This window comes from Balaenoptera physalus (assembly GCF_965194825.1).
Source record: "Balaenoptera physalus genome assembly, chromosome: 1".
Classification (NCBI taxonomy): domain Eukaryota; kingdom Metazoa; phylum Chordata; class Mammalia; order Artiodactyla; family Balaenopteridae; genus Balaenoptera; species Balaenoptera physalus.
In genome coordinates, this window is record NC_138882.1 from 112793463 (window position 1) to 112817726 (window position 24264).

The 24264-nt window shown below is 39.9% G+C and overlaps 1 long non-coding RNA gene across 1 annotated transcript; it reads left to right on the forward strand.

Moving 5' to 3' along the window:
* Positions 1 to 866: 866 nt before the first annotated feature.
* On the forward strand, positions 867 to 24264 carry LOC309636598. The gene is made up of 3 exons (XR_014250094.1): positions 867 to 8903; positions 12778 to 12899; positions 24185 to 24264. It is a non-coding gene; the product is annotated as an uncharacterized lncRNA (long non-coding RNA).

Sequence of the window (24264 nt, forward strand, 5' to 3'; positions counted from 1 at the left end):
GCTGATAGTTCCATGAAGTGAGGGGAATTGGAACCCCCATGAGCAAGGCCACCCAAAGGCAGACGGAACGTTTAATAACACCCTCCTCCTCTGTTTTATTGTCTCCTCTGGATATCTGTCCCGCCATCAGTAATGGACTTTGACCAACTGTAACTGATGCGTTAAATATTGACTTGGTACAGTAGCGAGGATCCAGGATCCATTTCTTCCAGGACATTCCATTCCCATAGTGAGTATTTTGGGGGACAGGGTGCCACTGTTTCTGCACACTTTTGCATAGTGGGCTCCTCTAAGGGATTTTCTCCTACCAAAGATTTCCAAAGACAAGATCTGTCACTTTGGCCTGTGTACTATCATCATGTGTGAAACACTGGTGACTCCAAAGTGTCAGGAACCAGGATGGTGAAAAAGCATCACCTCAAAAATTTAGTTTTCTAAAGAAAAGCAAGAAAATGACTATCACAAAAGTCAAGATAGGGTTTCCTCCCAGGAGAAGGGAGCGGGTTAATGATCAGGGAGGGACACAGAGAGAAGGCTTCAGGTAATGCTCCATTTCTTTTTTTTTTTTTTTTTTTAATTATTTATTTATTTTATTTATGGCTGTGTTAGGTCTTCGTTTCTGTGCGAAGGCTTTCTCTAGTTGCGGCAAGCGGGGACCACTCTTCATTGCGGTGCGCGGGCCTTTCACTGTCGCGGCCTCTCTTGTTGGGGAGCACAGGCTCCGGATGCGCAGGCTCAGTAATTGTGGCTCACGGGCCCAGTTGCTCCGCGGCATGTGGGATCCTCCCAGACCAGGGCTCGAACCCGTGTGCCCTGCATTGGCAGGTGGATTCTCAACCACTGCGCCACCAGGGAAGCCCAATGCTCCATTTCTTACCTGAGTGCTTGGGTCACATGGCATTTGCTTCACAGCAATTTTTTAAAGTATTCACGTAATTTTTTTTACTGAAGTATAATTGATTTACAATATTGTGTTAATTTCAGGTGGATAGCAAAGTGATTCAATTTATATATATATATGTATTCTTTTTCAGATTCTTTTCTATTGTAGGTTATTACAAGATATTGAATATAATTCCCTGTGCTATAGAGTAGGATCTTGTTTATCTATTTTATATATAGTAGTGTGTATCTGTTAATCCCAAACTCCTAATTTATCCCTCCCCCTCTTCCCCTGTTTGGTTTTCTTTTTTTTTTAATTTTTAAAATTTTATTTATTTTTTATACAGCAGGTTCTTATTAGTTATCTGTTTTATACATATTAGTGTATATATGTCAATCCCAATCTCCCAATTCATCCCATCACCACCCCTGCCCCACTTTCCCCCCTTGGTGTCCATATGTTTGTTCTCTACATCTGTGTTTCTATTTCTGCCTTGCAAACTGGTTCATCTGTACCATTTTTCTAGATTCCACATATATGCGTTAATATACAATATTTGTTTTTCTCTTTCTGACTTACTTCACTCTGTATGACAGTCTCTAGGTCTCTACAAATGACCCAATTTCGTTCCTTTTTATGGCTGAGTACTATTCCATTGTATATATGTACTACATCTTCTTTATCCATTCGTCTGTCGATGGGCATTTAGGTTGCTTCCATGACCTGGCTATTGTAAATAGTGCTACAATGAACATTGGGGTGCATGTGTCTTTTTGAATTATGGTTTTCTCTGGGTATATGCCCAGTAGTGGGGTTGCTGGGTCATATGGTAGTTCTATTTTTAGTTTTTTAAGGAACCTCCATACTGTTCTCCATAGTGGCTGTACCAATTTACACTCCACCAACAGTGTGAGAGGCTTCCCTTTTCTCCACACCCTCTCCAGCATTTATTGTTTGTAGATTTTTTGATGATGGCCATTCTGACTGGTATGAGGTGATACCTCATTGTAGTTTTGATTTGCATTTCTCTAATGATTAGTGATGTTGAGCATCCTTTCATGTGTTTGTTGGCCATCTATATATCTTCTTTGGAGAAAAGTCTATTTAGGTCTTCTGCCCATTTTTGGATTGGTTTGTTTGTTTTTTTGATATTGAGCTGCATGAGCTGCTTGTATATTTTGGAAATTAATCCTTTGTCAGTTGCTTCGTTTGCAAATATTTTCTCCCATTCTGAGGGTTGCCTTTTCATCTTGTTCATGGTTTCCTTTGCTGTGCAAAAGCTTTTAAGTTTCATTAGGTCCCATTTGTTTATTTTTGTTTTTATTTCCATTTCTCCAGGAGGTTGGTCAAAAAGTATCTTGCTGTGATTTATGTCACAGAGTGTTCTGCCTATGTTTTCCTCTAAGAGTTCTATAGTCTCTGGCCTTACATTTAGGTCTTTAATCCATTTTGAGTTTATTTTTGTGTATGGTGTTAGGGAGTGTTCTAATTTCCTTCTTTTACATGTAGCTGTCCAGTTTTCCCAGCACCACTTACTGAAGAGGCTGTCTTTTCTCCAGTGTATAATCTTGCCTCCTTTATCAAAGATAACGTGACCACGTGTGCGTGGGTTTATCTCTGTGATTTCTATCCTTTTCCATTGGTCTATATTTCTGTTTTTGTGCCAGTACCATACTGTCTTGATTACTGTAGTATTTTTAGTTAAGGAACCGCCATACTGTTCTGCATAGTGGCTGTATCAATTTACATTTCCACCAACAGTGCAAGAGAGTTTCCTTTTCTCCACACCCTATCCAGGATTTGTTGTTTGTAGATTTGCTGATGATGTTCATTCTAACCAGTGTGAGGTGATACCACATTGTAGTTTTGATTTGCGTTTCTCTAATAATTAGTCATGTTGAGCAGCTTTTCATGTGCCTCTTGGCCATCTGTATGTCTTCTTTGGAGAGATGTCTATTTAGGTCTTCTGTCTATTTTTTGATTGGGTTGTTTGTTTTTTTAATACTGAGCTTCATGAGCTGCTTATATATTTGGGAGATTAACCCTTTGTCTGTTGATTCCTTTGCAAATATTTTCTCCCATTCTGAGGTTGTCTTTTCATCTTGTTTATAGTTTACTTTGCTGTGCAAAAGTTTTTAAGTTTCATTAGGTCCCATTTCTTTATTTTTGTTTTTATTTCCATTTCTCCAGGAGGTGGGTCAAAAAGTATGTTGCTGTGATTTATGTCACAGAGTGTTCTGCCTATGTTTTCCTCTAAGAGTTCTATAGTGTCTGGCCTTACATTTAGGTCTTTAATCCATTTTGAGTTTATTTTTGGGTATGGTGTTAGGGAGTGTTCTAATTTCATTCTTTTACATGTAGCTGTCCAGTTTTCCCAGCACCACTTACTGAAGAGACTGTCTTTTCTCCATTGTATATCCTTGCCTCCTTTGTCATAGATTAGTTGACCATAGGTGCGTGGGCTTATCTCTGGGCTTTCTATCTTGTTCCATTGATCTATGTTTCTGTTTTTGTGCCAGTACCATATTGTCTTGATTCCTGTAGCTTTGTAGTATAGTCTGAAGTCAAGCAGTCTGATTCCTCCAGCTCCGTTTTTTTCCCTCAAAACTGCTTTGGATATTTGGGGTCTTTTGTGTCTCCATACAAATTGTAAGATTTTTTGTTCTAGTTCTGTAAAAAATGCCATTGGTAATTTAATAGGGATTGCATTGAATCTGTAGATTGCTTTGGGTAGTGTAGTCATTTTCATATTATTGATTCTTCCAATCCAAGAACATGCTTTATCTCTCCATCTGTTTGTGTCATCTTTGATTCTTTCATCAGGGTCTTATAGTTTTCTGAGTACAAGGCTTTTACCTCCTTAGGTAGGTTTATTCCTAGGTATTTTATTCTTTTTGTTGCAATGGTGAATGGGATTGTTTCCTTAATTTCCTTAATTTCTCTTTCTGATCTTCCGTTGTTAGTGTATAGGAATGCAAGAGATTTCTGTACATTAATTTTGTATCCTGCAACCTTACTACATTCATTGATTAGCTCTAGTAGTTTTCTTGTGGCATCTTTAGGATTCTCTATGTATAGTATCATGTCATCTGCAAACAGTGACAGTTTTACTTCTTCTTTTCCAATTTGTATTCCTTTTGTTTCTTTTTCTTTTCTGATTGCCGTGGCTAGGACTTCCAAAATTATGTTGAATAATTGTGGTGAGAGTGGACACCGTTGTCTTGTTCCTTACCTTAGAGGAAATGCTTTCAGTTTTTCACCATTGAGAATGATATTTGCTGTGGGTTTGTCGTATATGTGACCTTTTTTATGTTGAGGTAGGTTCCCTCTATGCCCACTTTCTGGAGAATTTTTATCATAAATGGTTGTTGAATTTTGTCAAAAGCTTTTTCTGCATCTACTGAGATGATCATATGGTTTTTAGTCTTCAGTTTGTTAGTATGGTGTATCACATTGATTGATTTGCATATATTGAAGAATCCTTGCATCCCTGGGATAAATCCCACTTGATCCTGGTGTATGATCCTTTTAATGTGTTGTTGGATTCTGTTTGCTAGTATTTTGTTGAGGACTTTTGCATCTATATTCATCAGTGATATTGGTCTGTAATTTTCTTTTTTTTGTAGTATCTCTGTCTGGTTTTGGTATCAGGGTGATGGTGGCCTCGTAGAATGAGTTTGGGAGTGTTCCATGCTCTACAATTTTTTGGAGGAGTTTGAGAAGGATAGGTGTTAGCTCTTCTCTAAGTGTTTGATAGAATTCACCTGTGAAACCATCTGGTCCTGCACTTTTGTTTGTTGGAAGATTTTTCATCACAGTTTCAATTTCATTACTTGTGATTGATCTGTTCATATTTTCTATTTCTTCCTGGTTCAGTCTTGGAAGGTTATACCTTTCTAAGAATTTGTCCATTTCTTCCAGTTTGTCCATTTTATTGGCATAGAGTTGCTTGTAGTAGTCTCGTGATGCTTTTTATTTCTGTGGTGTCCATTGTAACTTCTCCTTTTTCATTTCTAATTTTATTGATTTGAGTCCTCTCCTGCTTTTTCTTGATGAGTCTGGCTAAAGGTTTATCAATTTTGTTCATCTTCTCAAAGAACCAGCTTTTAGTTTTATTGATCTTTGCTGTTGTTTTCTTTGTTTCTATTTCATTTATTTCTGCTCTGATCTTTATGATTTCTTCCCTTCTACTACCTTTGGGTTTTGTTTGTTCTTTCTTTGTCTGGTTCCTTTAGGTGTAAGATCAGTTTGTTTATTTGAGATTTTTCTTGTTTCTTGAGGTAGGATTGTGCTGCTCTAAACTTCCCTCTTAGAACTGCTTTTGCTGCGTCCCATAGGTTTTCGATCATCGTGTTTTCATTGTCATTTGTCTCTAGGTATTTTTTGATTTCCTCTTTGATTTCTTCAGTGATCTCTTGGTTATTTAGTAATGTATTGTTTAGACTCCATGTCTTTGTGTTTTTTACTTTTTTCCCCCTGTAATTGATTTCTAATCTCATAACATTGTGGTTGGAAAAGATGCTTGGCATGATTTCAATTTTCTTAAATTTACCAAGGCTTGATTTGTGACCCAAGATGTGATCTCTCCTGGAGAATGTTCTTTGTGCACTTGAGAAGAAAGTGTAATCTGCTTTTTTTGGATGGAATGTCCTATAAATATCAGTTAAATCTTTCTGGTCTATTGTGTCATTTAAAGCTTGTGTTTCCTTATTAATTTTCTGCCTGGATGATCTGTCCATTGGTGTAAGTAAGGTGTTAAAGTCCCCCACTATTATTGTGTTACTGTCGATTTCCTCTTTTAGAGCTGTTAGCAGTTGCCTTATGTATTGAGCTGCTCCTATGTTGGGTGCATATATATTTATAATTGTTATATCTTCTTCTTGGATTGATCCCTTGATCATTATTTAGTGTCCTTCCTTGTCTCTTGTAACATTCTTTATTTTAAAGTCTATTTTATCTGATATGAGTATAGCTACTCCAGCTTTCTTTTGATTTCCATTTGCATGGAATATCTTTTTCCATCCCCTCCCTTTCAGTCTGTATGTGTCCCCTAGGTCGGAAGTGGGTCTCTTATAGACAGCATATTTATGGGTCTTGTTTTTGTATCCTTTCAGCAAGCCTGTGTCTTTTGGTTGGAGCATTTAATCCATTCACATTTAAGATAATTATCGATATGTATGTTCCTATGACCATTTTCTTAATTGTTATGGGTTTGTCTTTGTAGGTCCTTTTCTTCTCTTGTGTTTCCCACTTAGAGAAGTTCCTTTAGCATTTGTTGTAGAGCTGGTTTGGTGGTGCTAAATTGTCTTAGCTTTGGCTTGTCTGTAAAGCTTTTGATTTCTCCATTGAATCTGAATGAGATCCTTGCCAGGTAGAGTAATCTTGGTTGTAGGTTCTTCCTTTTCATCACTTTAAATATATCGTGCCACTCCCTTCTGGCTTGTAGTTTCTGCTGAGAAATCAGCTGTTAACCTTATGGGAGTTGCCTTATATGTTATTTGTCATTTTCCCTTGTTGCTTTCAATAATTTATCTTTGTCTTTAATTTTTGTCAGTTTGATTACTATGTGTCTCGGCATGTTTCTCCTTGGGTTTATCCTGTATGGGACTCTCTGCGCTTCCTGGACTTGGGTGACTATTTCCTTTCCCATGTTAGGGAAGTTTTCAACTATAATCTCTTCAAATATTTTCTCGGGTCCTTTCTCTCTCTCTTCTCCTTCTGGGACCCCTGTAATGTGAAGGTTGTTGCATTTAATGTTGTCCCAGAGGTCTCTGAGGCTGTCTTCATTTCTTTTCATTCTTTTTTCTTTATTCTGTTCCACAGCAGTGAATTCCACCATTCTGTCTTCCAGGTCACTTATCCATTCTTCTGCATTAGTTATTCTGCTCTCGGTTCCTTCTGGTGTATTTTTCATTTCAGTTATTGTATTGTTCATCTCTGTTTGTTTGTTCTTTAATTCTTCTAGGTGTTTGTTCTTTAATTCTTCTAGGTCTTTGTTAAACATTTCTTGCATCTTCTCCATCTTTACCTCCATTCTTTTTCTGAGGTCCTGGATCATCTTCACTATCATTATTCTGAATTCTTTTTCTGGAAAGTTGCCCATCTCCACTTCATTTAGTTGTTTTTCTGGGGTTTTATCTTGTTCCTTCATCTGGTACATAGTCCTCTGCCTTTTCATTTTGTCTGTCTTTCTGTGAATGTGGTTTTCGTTCCACAGGCTGCAGAATTTTAGTTCTTCTTGCTTCTGCTGTCTGCCCTCTGGTCTTGTTTGTTTTCTATGTCTGTTAGTCTGTTTCTGTTTTGTAAATAAGTTCATTTGTATCATTTTTTTAGATTCCACATATAAATGATATCATATGATATTTGTCTTTCTCTGTCTGAGTTACTTCACTTAGTATGATCATCTCTAGGTCCATCCATGTTGCTGCAAATGACATTATTTTATTCTTTTTTATGGCTGAGTAATATTTCATTTCATATATATATATATATATATATATATATATATATATACCACATCTTCTTTATTCATTCATCTGTCAGTGGACAGTTAGGTTGCTTCCATGTCTTAGCTGTTACAAATAGTGCTGCTGTGAACATTGGGGTGCATGTATCTTTTCAAATTAGAGTTTTCATCTTTTCCACATATATGCCCGAGAGTGGGATTGCTGGGTCATATGGCAATTATATTTTTAGTTTTTTAGGGAACCTCCATACTGTTCTCCATAGCGGCTGCACTAATTCACATTCCCACCAACAGTGTAGGAGGGTTCCTTTTTCTCCACACCCTCTCCAGCATTTATTATTTGTAGATGTTTGATGATGGCCATTTTGACTGGTGGGAGGTGATACCTCATTGTAGTTTTGATTTGCATTTCTCTAATAATTAGCGACATTGAGCATCTTTTCATGAGCCTGTTGGCCATCTGTATGTCTTCTTTGCAGAAACATCTATTTAGGTCCTCCTCCCATTTTTTGACTGTGTTGTTTGTTGTTTTGATATTGAGCCATATGAGCTGTTTGTATATTTTGGAAATTAATCCCTGTCAGTTGCATCGTTTGCAAATATTTTCTCGCATTCTGCACGTAATTTTTATACTTCTGTGAATGTAGGTTTTATTTCACCATAAAAAATAATAATTTAAAAGTAGTGCCTTCTGCATTCTGATTTCTTATCATGTCACCTGGGAGCTTGTTAGAAATGAAGAATCTGGACCCCTCCTCAGACTTACTAGACCTACTGATCCCCATTGGTTTGTCTGCACGTTAAAGATTGAGAAGCACTGTCTAAGCTTAAAAGACTATAAATCACTAGTCCCAAGGTATTGGGAAAGTCACCTTATCCTTGAGTCTTAGTTTCTCATCAGCAAAATGGGCATAATAATACAGATGTGGCCTCCCTTCCAGGCTGCTGTGAGGAGGATGTGAGATGATGAATGTGAAAGTACTTTGAAGAAACAGTAAAGCACCATCTAAAAATTAGGTATTTTTATCACCTTGGGGTAGAGCCCTGAAACAATCGATTACAAAGAAGGAAACAATTATCATTTCCTCAGTTTCATACTTTCTGGAATCTTTTCAACTCTAATTTCCTGGCAGCCTCACGCTTCTTGGTTCTGCTTCTTCAAACTTGCTTTCCTCCCTGCCCTAGGACCCAGATGCAGGGTCCTCCAGGCCCTTTGCAACCTCTCTAGGACAGTTGGCCTCTTTCAAAAGGCACTTGGGTTCCCAACGTAACTTTCTCACAAATCAAATTGTGCTGTATAACAACAGTGTTCTGGCCTCACCTGGGCGGAAGCTGAGCTCCAGAGGAATCTGTGAACAGCGGATAGGCAGGCCTCCAAAACACTTTCCATTGCTCATGGCTCTTGTTTTTTAGGGAAAAAAAGCAGAAATCCTGTGCTCTACACGTTGGAAAAACTCAAAAAGTGATGATAAATATGTGCATTATTTCGCAAGATATTAAGTCTTCTAAACTTTGAAAAATACACAGCAATTCACAAAAGGTCCAAATGGACAGGTAAGGAAAGTACTTATGCGTGTGGCTGGCCCAGCTTTCTTGCATTGGGCTCCTTCTGCTGAGTTTCAAGAATCAACATGATGTTATTTTTAAGGATGAATTTCATAAACACTAGATGTTCAGTTGTTAAGGTTAATCATTTGTTCATTTAAGTATGTCTTTAAAGGCCGGCCCACACCAGGTTCTGTTCTTGGTTGTCCTTGTGATCTACTAGTACAACATGGAGAGATATAGATGTGTGTGTGTGTGTATGTGTGTGTGTGTGCGTGTGTATGTGTGTAGGTTTTTCAATGACCCCATTAAAAGAAAGAAAGAGAAGATATAAAAGGGGTATAGTGAAATTTTTAAGAACTCCCCCCAGAGCACATGTTCTAGAGTCAGACCTTCCTGGCCAATCCTAGTACTACCAGTTATTAGTTGTAAGACTGGGCAAGTTACTTAACTGCACTGGATATAAATGTTTTCATCTGTACAATGGGGACAAAAACATGACCTGCTTTTTAGGTTTACTGTAAAAATTAAATGACTTAAACCATGTGCCTAGTATGTGATAAGGACTCCATGTAATGTAATGTAATTTACATTAACATGTAAATGTTAATTACATAATGATCAAAGAGAATAACTAGACATCAACTTAGGGGAAAAAACTTCAAACTTACTAATGTCATTATCATGCTTATTGATGTTCTTCTGATGATATTTGTGCAGAAAAGAGTTAACATAGCAGGCTCTTTTATTTTCAGACAGATTATGCTCAGAGACTGAGAATGTGTTTGCCAATAATTTATTTAACATAGGTTCACTGTGGGAATTATAATAATTTCACAAGCCAATAGCATACAGGATAAGTCTCTTAATAAGCCAGTAAAAAAATAACATAGTCCAAACCAATGATAGATTAATTACAGTATTGTTCCAGGTAAGGGGGAGATGAAAGGAGTAAAGTCCAAATTTAGTTGAGGTGTGCCTTTGCACGAGCTGGTTCAGAATAGTCAGCTTAGCCAACCAAGAGCTGACTTCCAGCTGCTAGAGAAGCGGAAGTCCCTTGTTGCTAGGGATGAAAGCATTGGTGTTGGCGGGCAAGATGCTCCCCTTCACGAGGCTGCTGCACAGTTTTCACCACTGCTGGCAAAGAGTCACCTTGCCGAGGCAGGGGCTAGTGCCCCAGGGTCTTCAGAGAGCTATTTAGATCAGCAAAGGGTAGCCTTGCCCAGACCGAATTGTCTTGGTAAGTCCTCACCAACTCTTGGTGTTTAAGCCTGAAATGTCCCCTAGCCAGAGTGGCTCCTCATGCGGTCTTATCCATAGGCCCCCAGCAGTGCCTGCCAACAGCTGAGCTACTGAGCGCTTAGAGACGACAATAGATGTTTATGACATCAGGACACAGCTTCCTCAATGTAAACAACTTCACTTTTGGATCAAAACAACTTCAGTCTTAGATCAAAAAAAAAAAAGTGGGTTTGAAATCATGTGAAACCAATACACAGGCCTAAACTGCTATACAAGGAGAGGTCTGCTTGCAAGGTTGGCCCTTGGCTAGTGTCTGGGAACATAGATTTTAAGAAGGTTCCCACCCTTAACTGATAAGACCGGCTCGCTGTGTCCAAAGTGTTTATACACACAACGTGGTTTATGCTCAACCCCCGCTTTCCTTCTGAGAGTCTGGAATTTGGGCTTGTGCCAGGCAGAGGCTGCCTGCGCGCACAATCAAAAACCTTGGGCACTGAGTCTCCAAGGAGATCTGGTTGGCGTCTCTCTCACATGCAGAATTCTTTGCTTAATCAAAGAACCAAGTGTGTCCTTTGGGACTCCACTGGGAGAGGACCCATAGATGCTTGTGCCTGGCTTTCCCCAGACTTCGCCTACCTGCTCTTCCCTTTGCTGACTGTGCTTTGTGTCCTTTCACTGTAATAAATCAGAGCCGTGAGTAGGACGGGCTGCTGAGTCCTGTGAGCCCCTCTCATGAATCATCAAACTTGGGAGTGGTCTTAGAGACCTCCGGATACAGTGCTAAACTAGTTGCCTCTGAAGGGAAAATAGTTTTTTTGGAAAATACTGGTACCAGAGCATTATCTAACTTAACGTCAATAAATGAACATATCATTTTCATAAAAAGACTCAGAAACGTACGACTTGAAAACATGTTCTTGAAAGAGTAAAGGATAAAAATGCTGCCAAGCAGCATTCTGTCCTCAATAACCCCTCTGTAAAATTGTAAAGATGATATTAGGAATCTTTCAGCGCTGTAAAAGTTAACTGCAATATGTAGAGGAAGGCAGGACATGGCAGTGCTGTAATTGATAATTTTTAAATCATCACACTTTAAAAGTCCTCCTGCTACCTTCACACAATTTACCCCCAATGGACTTGATTTCATTGTCAGTATAAATTAATTTTGATATTCACTCACAAGTCCTGTGTTTTAAGATAAATGTAAACGTATCGTGTTATAGATATTTCTAGACTAACTGCTTCAGCATCAGCTTTGAAATGTATTCATTCAACAAGAATTGATTGAATACCTTCTATGTGCCAGGCAGACATGTAAAATTCTTTAGTTTAACTTCAGTCTTGCTGTTTTCATTATGATACCACGGAATGCAGCTTACTGGCCCTGGTTAGGCAAGCCTCTCAAAACCCCTTGCTTTATTTTCTCTTGAAGATGATCATCAAACCATGTATTTGGGTATGTTGTTGTGCTGGGCTTTGTATCAAATGAGTTAGTCAGGAGTATTGTTTTCCATCCTTTTGATGACAGCAGCTTTCCCATTAAAAAAGCAAATCCTTCATTTAAAAAAGAAACATTTAATAGCATGGTGCTCTTTCCAGCTGGTTAAATTTAGAACACTGAAAAAAAAGTTTCATAAAAGACTCTTCTCCAAGACTGGGCTGGAGTATTTTCAATTTGAGGGTGAGCCGGATCAGTTTGTATTTAACTCACATATCTACAATCATTTGTCCGTTCACACGAGGGGGCCAAGCCTTCCTGGTCCTCCCAGTTTGCATAACGGTGGGTGAACACTGCTGTTGCATTATTGCCACTGATGACGGCACCTCCCTCTGAGTGGTGACAGATTTCAGGGAAAGGCCTGTGCCAAAGCTGTTAGTATTTTCCACTTCAAGCCTCAAATTGAAACATTCCCGATCCCCTCTGGAGGCCCACCCTTTCTGTTCTTTGAAGTAATTTGGAAGCCTACAGTCTGTAACTGGCAAAAATGATGGAGACAGACAGTCAATACATCCAGTTGCAAAAGGAAGCAATACATTAAGTCAAATCAATGTTTGTCTACTGAGCACGGGAGCTGTGGAAACGCTGAGTCAGGAGTAAGAAAGTAAAATGTTGCATTCATGGAGCATATAATCAGGTTGACTGTCTAAGACAAGGCTTTTTGGTGTCAGAGAACAGAAGGCACCCTTGGGCTGGCTTATGCAAAACCAAGCCTTTATTGTAAGTGAGAGAAAGAAAGCTGCTGGGTCTCACTAAGAGCCTGAAACCGAGGACTGAGTGCCAACAGGAACCAGTGTGGCTCTCCTTGTAGGTCTCAAGTCTCTCGCTGCCTCTTTTTCTCTGAGTTTCTATTTCGTGGTAACTCCATGCTGACCAGCTGTGTGAGCTTGAAACCAGCTGAGACTGCTTGTTGTACCTGCGCAATCACTCCTCCCCTTCCATGGGAATAGCGTTTTAGCTGGACACAAAGCTACCAGCCAAAGGCTATGCTTCCACGCCTCCCTTGCCGCTAATTGCAGCTGCTGACCAGGCTCTGGCCAAGTGCGATACAGACAGGAGTGACGTACGTGTACAACTTCCAGGTTATGCTCTTACGTAGAAAGGCGTGAGCTCCTCTCCTCATTTTCCCTCGTCACTGCCTAGGTGTGGCTGAAGATGGCAGAGCTGAAGCTATGTCTTCGACCTGGAGATGGAAACTGCCAGTAGAAAGTGGCAGAGACACGAGGTAGAAGGAGCCTGGGTGTCCAACTCCGTGGAGTCATCAGGTTAGCCTTGGACAGCCTAGGTTCAGACACTTTTAGGAAAGAGAAACATGCTTCTATCTTGTTTAAGCTGGTGTTATTTTGGTCTTTATGAAAGAAGCTGGAGCCTGGAACCTAACAAATAAACCTGCCTTCTCTGCTTTTCTACGTATAAAATGGAAAATGACCACCTCATATCTTCTAAATTTATGAGACCTAAGTTGAAATGACCAACCAGGGATCAAACACCCAAGCAAGAGAATTGATTGCCGCATCTTGGTTTTCTAGTCAGCTAAACTGAGAGGGGAGAGTTGAAGGATACAAGCCTAGCTGCTGGGCTCACCCCATGGGTGGGACGGATTTCAGGGGTCCTCAGAGACGCCCATCTACTTTATTGACCCAGGCTTCTGTACTGAGACTAACCATTCCTAGAGGCATATATGTATTGTTTTAGAAATAAATAATGTGTAATATGTAAACGTAAAGCATACGCATTAAGTGGATTAGCGAGTGAGAAGGAAAGCTCAGAAATTGGAAAGGGAACCAACATCTCTCTCCCAATTAATGAGGTCTCCTGTGGACCCGTCCTCCCACATGGATCTTCCAAAGCTGCTGGTTCTGCCAAGGAGGAGGAGGATCCCAAGTAGAGAAGAGAGACTCTTCAGTGAAGGGTATTCCAGGAGCTGTGTCCTCCTGCTGGACCCTCAAACCAGACAGAGTAACTGTGAGGTGTGTTTGGTAGGCAGGTGAGAGCTTGGGATGAGAGGAAAGGATGCCCGAGTGGAGAGCAGCACTTTGGGTATATGGCGGTGTCGCCCCTGGGGAATGAGATACCAGTAAGGAAGAATGAAGCAGGGGGTTCTTTGTGTTCGTCATCTTCTCTCTTCCCCTATTCTCCCTCGCAGCCAGCAGCCAACAGGCAGCAGCAGGGCGTAATAGTTAAGGGAACGGACTCTGGAGGCCCCCTGAGTAAGCTGGCAGGTCACCCTCTCTGGGCTACAGTTTCTTCACTTTCATCTGTAGAAGGAATACAGTAGCACCCACCTCACAGCATTATGTGAGGACTAAGGGAGGTAATAATATGGGGAAAGTGCTCAGAACAGTGCCTGGCACAAAGTAAGTGCTATGGATGTTAGCTGTCATTATTAAGCCTGTAACGATCATTATTATTCTTTCATTAAGCAAATGCTTATTAAGCCCCTGCTTAGCGCTGAGAGCAAGAGACCCAGCTGAGTTAAGTAACTCGCCCAAAGTTTCACAACTAAGAATTATTGATGCTGGCTTTGGACCAAGTGGGTCTGACTCCAGAAAAATGGGCTCTGAGGGGAATTCTTATCAGTTTCGCCCCACATGTTGCCTTTCTTCTTTCTTTTTCTCTCTCTCTCTCTCTTTTTTTAAAATATTTATTTATTTGGCTGCACCAGGTCTTTAGTTGTGGTATGCGGGATCTTCATTGCAGTGTGCGGGATCTTTAGTTGCTGCATGCGGGATCTAGTTCCCTGACCAGGGATCGAACCCGGGCCCCCCCGAATTGGGAGTGTGGAGTCTTAACCACTGGACCACCAGGGAAGTCCCTTTTTTTTCTTTCTTTTAATATGGTCATCAAAGATGTAAAAGAATTAATCTCTAAATTAAAGGAGCACACAGTCTAGTGAAAAGAGAGGCTAGACAATTATGCTATGCAATAATTTCTATGACAGAGGTTAAAAACTAAAAGTCATAGGAGCCCAGAGGAGGTACTTAACGGATTAGGGGGGGCCAGGGAGGCTTCCTGAAGAAAATGACTAGTGAGCTTAGTGAGAGAGAGAGCAGGTAAAGCAGAAGATGACATGGAAAAAGGCTTTCTGGACACAGCTGTTTTACTAAATAACTAAAAGCAAGTCATTGCCTAGAACAAAGAATGTGAAGGTGAAATGTATGAGGCTCAGAGAGTGTCCCCCTCCCACCCCAGTAGTTATCAGTGAGACATTCCACGTGAGGAGGGCTTTGTAAACTCAAAGACGTGTGCATTCATCCTGGAAGCATAGGTGAGTCCCACAAGAGTAGGACAAGACTGGGTGTGCTGCTATCTTGAGGCACGTGTGTTTTTGGTTAAATCAAAGATATAAAAACAAACATCTTGACTTTTCATGAATCAATTCAAATAGTAAAACCCAAGCAGGGAAAGCCATGACTTGGAAGGTATGTACTGTGTCTTGCTCGCTGCTGTCTCTCTAGAGTCTAAAACAGAACCTGGAACACAGTAACCACCCAACAGATATTTGTTGAGTGAATAAATGAACTGGATGAAAAGATGTGTGCATTTTAAGAGCACCGTTTGCCAACCTTCACTTATCCTTTGTGGATTGATGCTAATTAGAACAGTATTTTTGGCTTACATCTGAAGGAGCTGATAAGTTATATATTAATCACTCTTCTGGATGGTTATATAAATAACTCAGTAGTCTTCAGGAGGTAACACTGCATTTTTAAATTGAGGTGTATGCATTATAATTGACTATACTGCAATTTTAACTCATAAATAAGAAGTGGACACCTGCTTTGCACTCAGAACTCAACTAGGGATAAAACATGACCCCATCCCATGGATGTAAGATGTAATAGAAAGATGGGGATAACATGTGAAGAAGATCAGAATGTGCCCTCCCCCCAATATGTTGCTTTGGCATGAGGATTATTTTGAAGTGAAGGCAATTAAGAAACAACTGACACAGGAGGAACCTGCTGCCTTCCACTTTTCTGACTAAAATCAGGGCATAAATTTCCCTTTGTGAAGGTGTCACCGCCCCTTCCCTCTCCTATACTAGGAAGAGACCCTTAATCACAAGAGACTCTTATCACTGGAGTTTGCATAGCAAACCTTACTAAAATAACCCTTATCTGCATTCATTTCCCCTATATATTTACCTTCCCCCAGTTTTATGCCACTAGAAGCCAGAACCTCTTTACTTTTGTCATGTTACTCTTCCATATTCATGGCCCTATGTTAAAATGATATATAAGCTCTCAAGCCTAACCACTTCTTTGGGTTTTCACTTCTTTTCTGTGAAGTTCCCATGTGTGTGCATAGTAAATCTTTTCTCCTGTTAATGTCTTTTGCCAGTTTAATTTGCAGTCATCAGTGACCAAACCTAAGAGGGTAGAGGAAAAGTTTTTTCCTCCCCTACACTTGCATTAAAGAAGGGTGATCGAAAGAATGCTCAACATCACTAATCACTAGAGAAATGCAAATCAAAACCACAATGAGGTATCACCTCACACCGGTCAGAATGGCCATCATCAGAAAATCTACAAACAATAAATGCTGGAGAGGGTGTGGAGAAAAGGGAACCCTCCTGCACTGTTGGTGGGAATGTAAATTGATACAGCCACTATGGAGAGCAGTATGGAGGTTCCTTAAAAAACAAAAAATAGAATTACCATATGACCCAGCAATCCCACTACTGGGCATATAGCCTGAGAAAACCATAATTCAAAGAGTCATGTACCACAATGTTCATTGCAGCACTATTTACATTAGCCAGGACATGGAAGCAACCAAGTGTCCATCTACAGATGAATGGATAAAGAAGATGTGGCACATATATACAATGGAATATTACTCAGCCATAAAAAGAAACGAAATGGAGTTATTCGTAGTGAGGTGGATGGACCTAGAGACTGTCATACAGAGTGAAGTAAGTCAGAAAGAGAAAAACAAATACCATATGTTGACACATATATGTGGAATCTAAAAAAAAAAAAAAGGTTCTGATGAACCTAGGGGCAGGACAGGAATAAAGACGCAGACATAGAGAATGGACTTGAGGACACGGGGAGGGGGAAGGGTAGGCTGGGACGAAGTGAGAGAGTGGCATGGACTTATATATACTACCAAATGTAAAATAGATAGCTAGTGGGAAGCAGCCGCATAGCACAGGGAGATCAGCTCGGTGCTTTGTGACCGCCTAGAGGGATGGGATAGGGAGGGTGGGAGGGAGAAGCAAGAGGGAGGAGATATGGGGATATATGTATATGTATAGCTGATTCACTATGTTATAAAGCAGAAACTAACACACCATTGTAAAGCAATTATACTCCAATAAAGATGTTAAAAAAGAAAAGGGTGATCATTATCAACGCTAATTGTGTGATAATGACTAATGGTGGTTTAACTCATATATGCAAAGATAAGAGTATGTGAATAAATGTAGTGTAAGATAAATAACTGAGGGGTAGTTTTTAATGAAGTAAGTCCAATTTCACCTTGGGAACATATGCTTAAAAATAATAGTATATGATCATTTAAATCTCATGAAACCATAGGAGGAAAAATATCCTTTTTTTCTTGTATAACTTCTGGCAGGACAGTAGTAAAACCAAATAATTCAAAGGCAAATTGCAACAGCTGAAATTGATTTTTGTTTTTGGATTTGGAATACAAGAATGCATTGTTTTATTGCACTTCATTTATTGTGCTTTGAAGATCCTGCATTTTATATAAATTGATGGTTGGTGGCAACCCTGCATCGAGTAAGTCTATGGCACCATGTTTCCAACAGCATTTGCTCACTTCATGTATCTGTGTCCCATTTGGGTAATTCTCCCAATATTTCAAACTATTTCGTTATTATATTTATGATGGTGATTCTTGATGTTACTACTGTAACTGTATAACATAAGACACCCATGTAAGGTGGTGAACTTAACTGATAAATGTTGTATGTGTTCTGACAGCTCCACTCACCAGCCACTCTCCATCACTCTCCCTTTCCTTGGGCCTCCCTATTCCCTGAAACACAGCAATATTGAAATTAGGCCAATTAATAACCCTGCAATGGCCTCTAAGTGTTCAAGTGAAAGGAAGAGCCTCACATCTTTCTTAAAGATGTGAGACTTTAAATCAAAAGCTGGAAATAATTAAGCTTAGTGAGGAAGGCATGTTGAAAACAGAGAACGGCTGAAAACTAGGCCTCTTGTGCCAGTTAGGCAAGTTGCGAAGGCAAAGGAAAAGTTCTTGAAGAAAATTAAAAGTGCTACTCCAGTGAACACACAAATGATAAGAAAGCGAAACAGGCTTACTGCTGATACATAGAAAGTTTTAGTGGTCTGGATAGAAGATCAGACCACCCATGACGTTCCCTTAAGCCAAAGACTAATCCAGAGCAGACCTTAACTCTCTTCAGTTCTGTGAAGGCTGAGAGAGGTGAGAAGCTGCAGAAGAAAAGCTTAAAGCTAGCAGAGGTTTAAGGAAAGAAGCCATATCCAATAACTTAAAAGTACAAGATGAACCAGCAAGTGCTGACGTCGAAGCTGCGGCAAGTTATCCAGAAGATCTAGCTAAGATCATTAATGAAGGTGTTACACTAAACAACAGATTTTCAATGCCTGGCTTCAAAGCTTCAAAGGCAGGCTGACTCTGTTAGGGGCTAATGCAGCTGGTGACTTTAAGTTGAAACCAGTGCTCATTTACCAATCCAAAAACCCTAGGGCCCTTAAGAATTAGGCTAAATCGACTCTGCCTGTGCTCTATAAATGGAACAACAACGCCTGGATGACAGCACATCTGTTGACAACATGGTTTACTGAATATTTTAAGCCCACTGTTGAGAGCTACTGCCCAGAAAAAAAGATTCCTTTCGAAATGTTACTGCTCATTGACAATGCACCTGGTCACCAAGAGCTCTGATGGAGATGTAAAATGAGATTAACGTTGTTTTCAAGCCTGCTAACACAGCATTCCTTCTGCAGCCCACAGATCAAGGAGTAATTTCAACTTTCAAGTCTTATTATTTAAGAAATACATTTCATAAGTCCATAGCTGCCATCGATAGGGATTCCTCTGCTGGATCTGGGCAAAGTAAATTGAACACCTTCTGGAGAGGATTCACCATTCTAGATGCCATCAAGACCATTGTGATTCACGGGAAGAGGTGAAAATATCAACACTCACAGGAATTTGGGAGAAGTTGATTCCAACCCTCATGGATGCCTTTGAGAGGTTCAAGACTTCAGTGGAGGAAGTAACTGCAGTTGTGGTGGGAATAGCAAGAGAACTAGAATTAGAAGTAGAGCCTGAAGATGTGACTGAATTGATGTAATCTCAAGATAAAACTTGAATGGATAAGGAGTTGCTTCTTATGGATGAGCCAAGAAATTAATTTTTTGAGATGGAATCTACTCCTGGTGAAGATGCTGTGAAGATTGTTGAAATGAAAGCAAAAGATTTAGAACATCATGTAAACTGAGTGGAGAAAGCAGCAGCAGGGTTTGAGAGGACTGACTCCAACTTTAAAAGTTCTACTGTGGGTAAAATGCTGTTAAACAGCACTGCCTGCTACAGAGAAACCGTTCATGAAAGGAAGAGTCCATCTGTGTGGCGAACTGCATTGCTTTATGTTAAGGAACTGTCACAGCCACTTCAGTGTTCAACAATCACCACCCTGATCAGTCAGCAGCCATCAACATCGAGACACCATCCTCTACCAGCAAAAAGATTACGGTTCGCTGAAGGCTCAGATGATGGTCAGCATTTTTCAGCAATAAACAATTTTTAAATTAAGGTGTATACAATGTGTTTTTAGACATAATGCTGTCGCCCACTTCATAGACTACAGTGCAGTGTGAACATGACTTTTATATGCACTGGGAAACCAAAAGAATTGTGTGACTTGCTTTATTGCAACATTTGCTTTATTGTGGTGGTCTGGAACTGAACCCGCAATATCTTTGAGGTATGCCTGTAATGCCTGTAAATCATACCTATACCTGCTTCAAGCTGAAAGTAAAGAGTGCTTCCATCACTTTACAAAGCAGTTTCTTTGAAAACTTTTTGAAACAAAGACTGGGTGAGGTCAAAATATTTTTAAAATCTGTGATCATGATCCAAGCATTTTAAAATGCAAAACTGGAGAAAGAAATGGAAACTAGTAGAGTAGCCAATTCTAAACACACAAAAAAGAGTGGAAAAATGTTTTCCTGTTGTGTTGACTACATTCTCCCCTAAGTAGTAAGGATTTTACTTGAACAAGCATTATAATGTAATAGGTGGTTATTTATCTAGAATGGCTGGGAAATGGGCCCACCTACTTAAAAATTTCATTTTTTGGATGAGGTATCAGATAACTCACTCAAGAATTTCTATTTTTAAGTCACCTCAATAGTTCACTTCTCTGGGCTTATTTTAATCTTTCTTTAATTCAGAAAACAAGCACAAAAGAATTTTTCAGGACCTCAGATCACCACTGTTACTCTTTTAAGGCCAAATTCCTCACAGCCTTCAATACCTTGCTTGATCTGGCCTCTGCCTACCTCTCCCACGTCATCCTTCTCCCTCTTGCTCCAGACCTCCAGCCACTTCTCTGTGTTTCTTGAATCCTCCAGCTCATCTCGCCATTCAGATCTCCACTTAAATATCACCTGCTCCCTGACCACCCTCTCTGAAGCTGCACACAGACTCTCTAGCACAATATCGATTTGCCGTCTTCATGACTATAAGAAATCATCGTCCCTATTGTATTTGCTTGATTAAGGTCTGTGGCCCAACCCAGGAGATTGAAAGCTCCTAAAGAAGGATTTTTTTTTTTTTTGAGCAGGTTTTGGGGTGATTTTTATTTTATAAATTTCTAAAAATTTTACTTAAAAATTTTTTTTTTCTATTCATTTTCAATTTCTTTTTCCATTGGGACTTCCCTGGCTGCCCAGTGGTTAAGACATCACGCTTCCAATGCAGGGGGCACGGGTTTGATTCCTGATTGGGGAACTAAGATCCCGCAGGCCGCACGGCACGGCCTAAATACATAAATACATAAATAAAAAGAAGGATCTTAACTGTCTCATTTACCATTGTATTTCCTGGGCCTAGAAGAGCCCCGAGTACAGGATGGGCACTCAACAAATGAAGGGTTGATCAAATGGCATGCCTTCAAAAATGCATTCTATAAAATACATTCTGTTATCAGCTTATTTTTCATTCATTTATTAGATATTTATTGAATAGCTACTGTGTATAAAGTGTGGGAGATACAATGTAGAACAGATTGGTTCCTGCCCTCCTGGAGTTTATAATGTAATGAGAAGTAAAAGAAAAACCAGTTAGTTTAGTTTACTATATGAATGTTTTTAATACTATTGAACAAAATGCCTCTTTTCCAAATGTCTTCATTGCCAAAGGTAAACATGTTTATTTCAAGAAACAGGTGCTAAGCAACTTTCTGTGGAAATACTCTCCGTTGTTAGAATAGCTGTGTGCTGAAATTTAGACCATTGAGAAAATGATTCCTGCTTCCTCAAAGAGTGAAAAGGAATTGCATTTCAATAGGGAGCTCTGGTCTTTGCATTTCTGAGTGAACAAGTTTACGGAGGAATTAAACTGCATTAGTATTTTGATACCATCTTAAATTATCTAAGCTTTCCGATAAGCAACAAAGATTGGAATGTGAGTCATTTTGCACTTCACAATGGTTGCTTAGCTGCGATTCTTGATGTTAACCCTACTCCTTGCAAACAGAAGCTTTTAACTACATCCTTATCAAAATCAAGAACACAATTATTGTAAAGAAGCTCAAAAGAAGCAACTGTATTTGATGAAGGTGAAAGGCAATGAGACTCCGAAACTTTATGATCCTCTTTCCCTTTGAGAATCAACGAAAGCAGTAGGATCCTCTCCCAGAAAAATGTCCCTGAGCACATGCACAAAAATCACTTGCATAACAGTCTTGCGAAGGTTATGAATCCCTGATTGGGACCTCACCGCTCTTCCTAAACTCTTTCCCCAGACTGCCAAGTTCTGGCAGCTGTTGAAGGATTGGTTTGATTTTGAACACCAAACCTCAACAGCAATTTCTTTGATCCTGAATGCCAATAGATAAAATGACTGGGATTTAGCAGTGGCTTCAAGCAGGAATAAGGCAAGAATAAAGGCCAAAGGAGAGAGAAGGGCAGAGGAGACACGGGGAGAAAATGAATGAGGAGTGAATGAATATGGCAGTGAAGAGAGGAAGGAGAGAGAGAAAGGGAGACCGAGGCAGGAGGTGGGGGATAGGGAGAGGGGGGCAGCCCTCCTCTCCGGACCTCCAGAGGAAGCACTTACTCCCTCAGCTCCTGGCTGGCCCCTGTGGTCCATGACCAGTCAATCTGTCCAGCTCTCCCGGGCCCCTTCCATTGTAAGCCTAGGGATTCTTTGCTCTGCTTCTCTCAGCCCACCTGCCTTCTTTTTTTTTTAAATTAATTAATTAATTAATTTTTGGCTACGTTGGTTCTGCATTTCTTCCCGGACCAGGGCTCGAACCCGTGTCCCCTGCATTGGCAGGCAGATTCTTAACCACTGCACCACCAGAGAAGTCCCCCACCTGCCTTCTTATTAAGGACCGCTACACTTCTTTGCTTCTTCCCACGAGAGATGGGTTTTCTACTCCTGCTGCCTCCGTTTCTTTACCAACCCTTCCCTGTCTTACCCAGTTATTTGATTTCTACCGTGGTCTTGGGGCTTCTCATCAAGAAGGACCATAGTGAAAAATACAATGTTTTTTCTTGTCTTCACTTATTTTATATATCGTTACTCACCTTTGCCCTTAAAACTCTCTTCTACCTTGTTTTCTGGGTTCATTTTAGTGACTGTTTTGCACTTCTTCGTTGTTTCACTTGCTCCATCTCTTTTTTCCCCTCCAAATCTGAGCAATCCCAGAGTTTAGCTCTCACTTTTCTGTTTTCTTTACACTCCCTCCCTGAGGAAACTATGGATTATAATGATGTAGTGTAGTGTGGTAAGAAAAACATGGGGTTCAGAAGCAGAAGAAAACCCTAAATTCTGGTTCTAATATCACTGCTGTGCAACCTTGAACAAGTCACTAACCTCTCTGAGCCTCTGCTTCTTCCATCTGAAAAAAACTGAGGACAATAATATATCTCTAAAATTCTTGTCGTGAGGATTCAATGGGATAAGATTTGTAAGAAAATGCTTGTCGTAGTCTTTCACTGAGTAAGCATCTTGACCATCGAGTATATGCCAGCCTCAGTATAAGATGCTGCAATCAACAATACACAGTTTTCTGCCCTAAATCTACTCACAGTCTAGGAAGATGGTTGGCATGTAAACAAGTAAATTAAATACACTGTGTCAGGAGCAACAATAGGAATATTTACAAAATATTTAGAAAGGACACACAGGAAAGGGAATAAATCTACAGGAGGTTTGTGATACAAGGAACGCTTCTGGGGAAAGGTGATATTTGAGTTGGATTTTGAAGGATAGATGTTAAACAATAGAAGCAGAAAAAAATCAGGTTATGTAGAGGCACCTAACCGTGAAACAGCATGGACTATTCAGGCTGGAAAAGTATGGAGAGGCCAGATAATACTGTGGTGATGATAATGGTGATAACACCCAATTATTGAGTGACTGCTCTGGGCCAGGCACTGCCATATAGTTAAGCACTTGCACACATGATTTCTTGAAATCCTCATTACAACAACCCTGTGAGCGGAAGAGCTTGGGGCTTGGCCCTGTGGCCAAATGAAGAGCCACTAGACTTTTAAGTAGGGTGGGTACTATGATCATAGTGTATTTAGAAAAGTGATTAAGGCATTAGGGATTTTTTAATCATGGTGAAGTACACATAACATACATTTTATTCATTTTTAAGTATACTGTTCAGTAGCATTAAGTATATACACATTGTTGTGCTACCATCACACCATTCATCCACAGAACTCTTCATCTTGTAAAACTGAAACTCTGTACCCATTAAACAAGAACTCATTTCTCCCTCCCCGCAGCCCGTGGCAACCACCATCCTACTTTCTGTCTCTGTGAATTTGACTACTCTAGGTACCTGATATAAGTGGAATCATACGGTATTTTTCCTTTAGTGACTGACTTATTTCATTTAGCATAATGTCCTCAAGGTTTGTCCATGTTGTAGCATGTGTCAGAATTTCTTTTTATTTTTTTTAAGCTGAATGATATTCTATTGTATGTATATATCACATTTTGCTTTTCCATTCATCCATCGATAGACACTTGGGTTGCTTTCACCTCTTAACTATTGTGAATAATGCTACTGTGAACTTGGGTGTACAGATATCTCTTCAAGGTCCTGCTTTCAAGTCTTCTGGGTATATACACAGAAGTGGAATTGCTGGATCATATAGTAATATCCTATTATTATCATTTATTTTATTTTTATTTTTTTGGCCGTGCTGCACGGCTTGCAGGATCTTAGTTTCCCCACGAGGGATTGAACCCGGGCCCTTGGCAGTGAGAGCATGGAGTCCTAACCACTGGACCACCAGGGAATTCCTAGTAATATTCTTTTTTTTTTTTTTTTGAGGAAATCCATGCTGAAAGGCATCAGGTTTGAAGATAAATCTGGGAGAGGAAGCCTGTGGGCAGGATGCCATTCCCTGACTA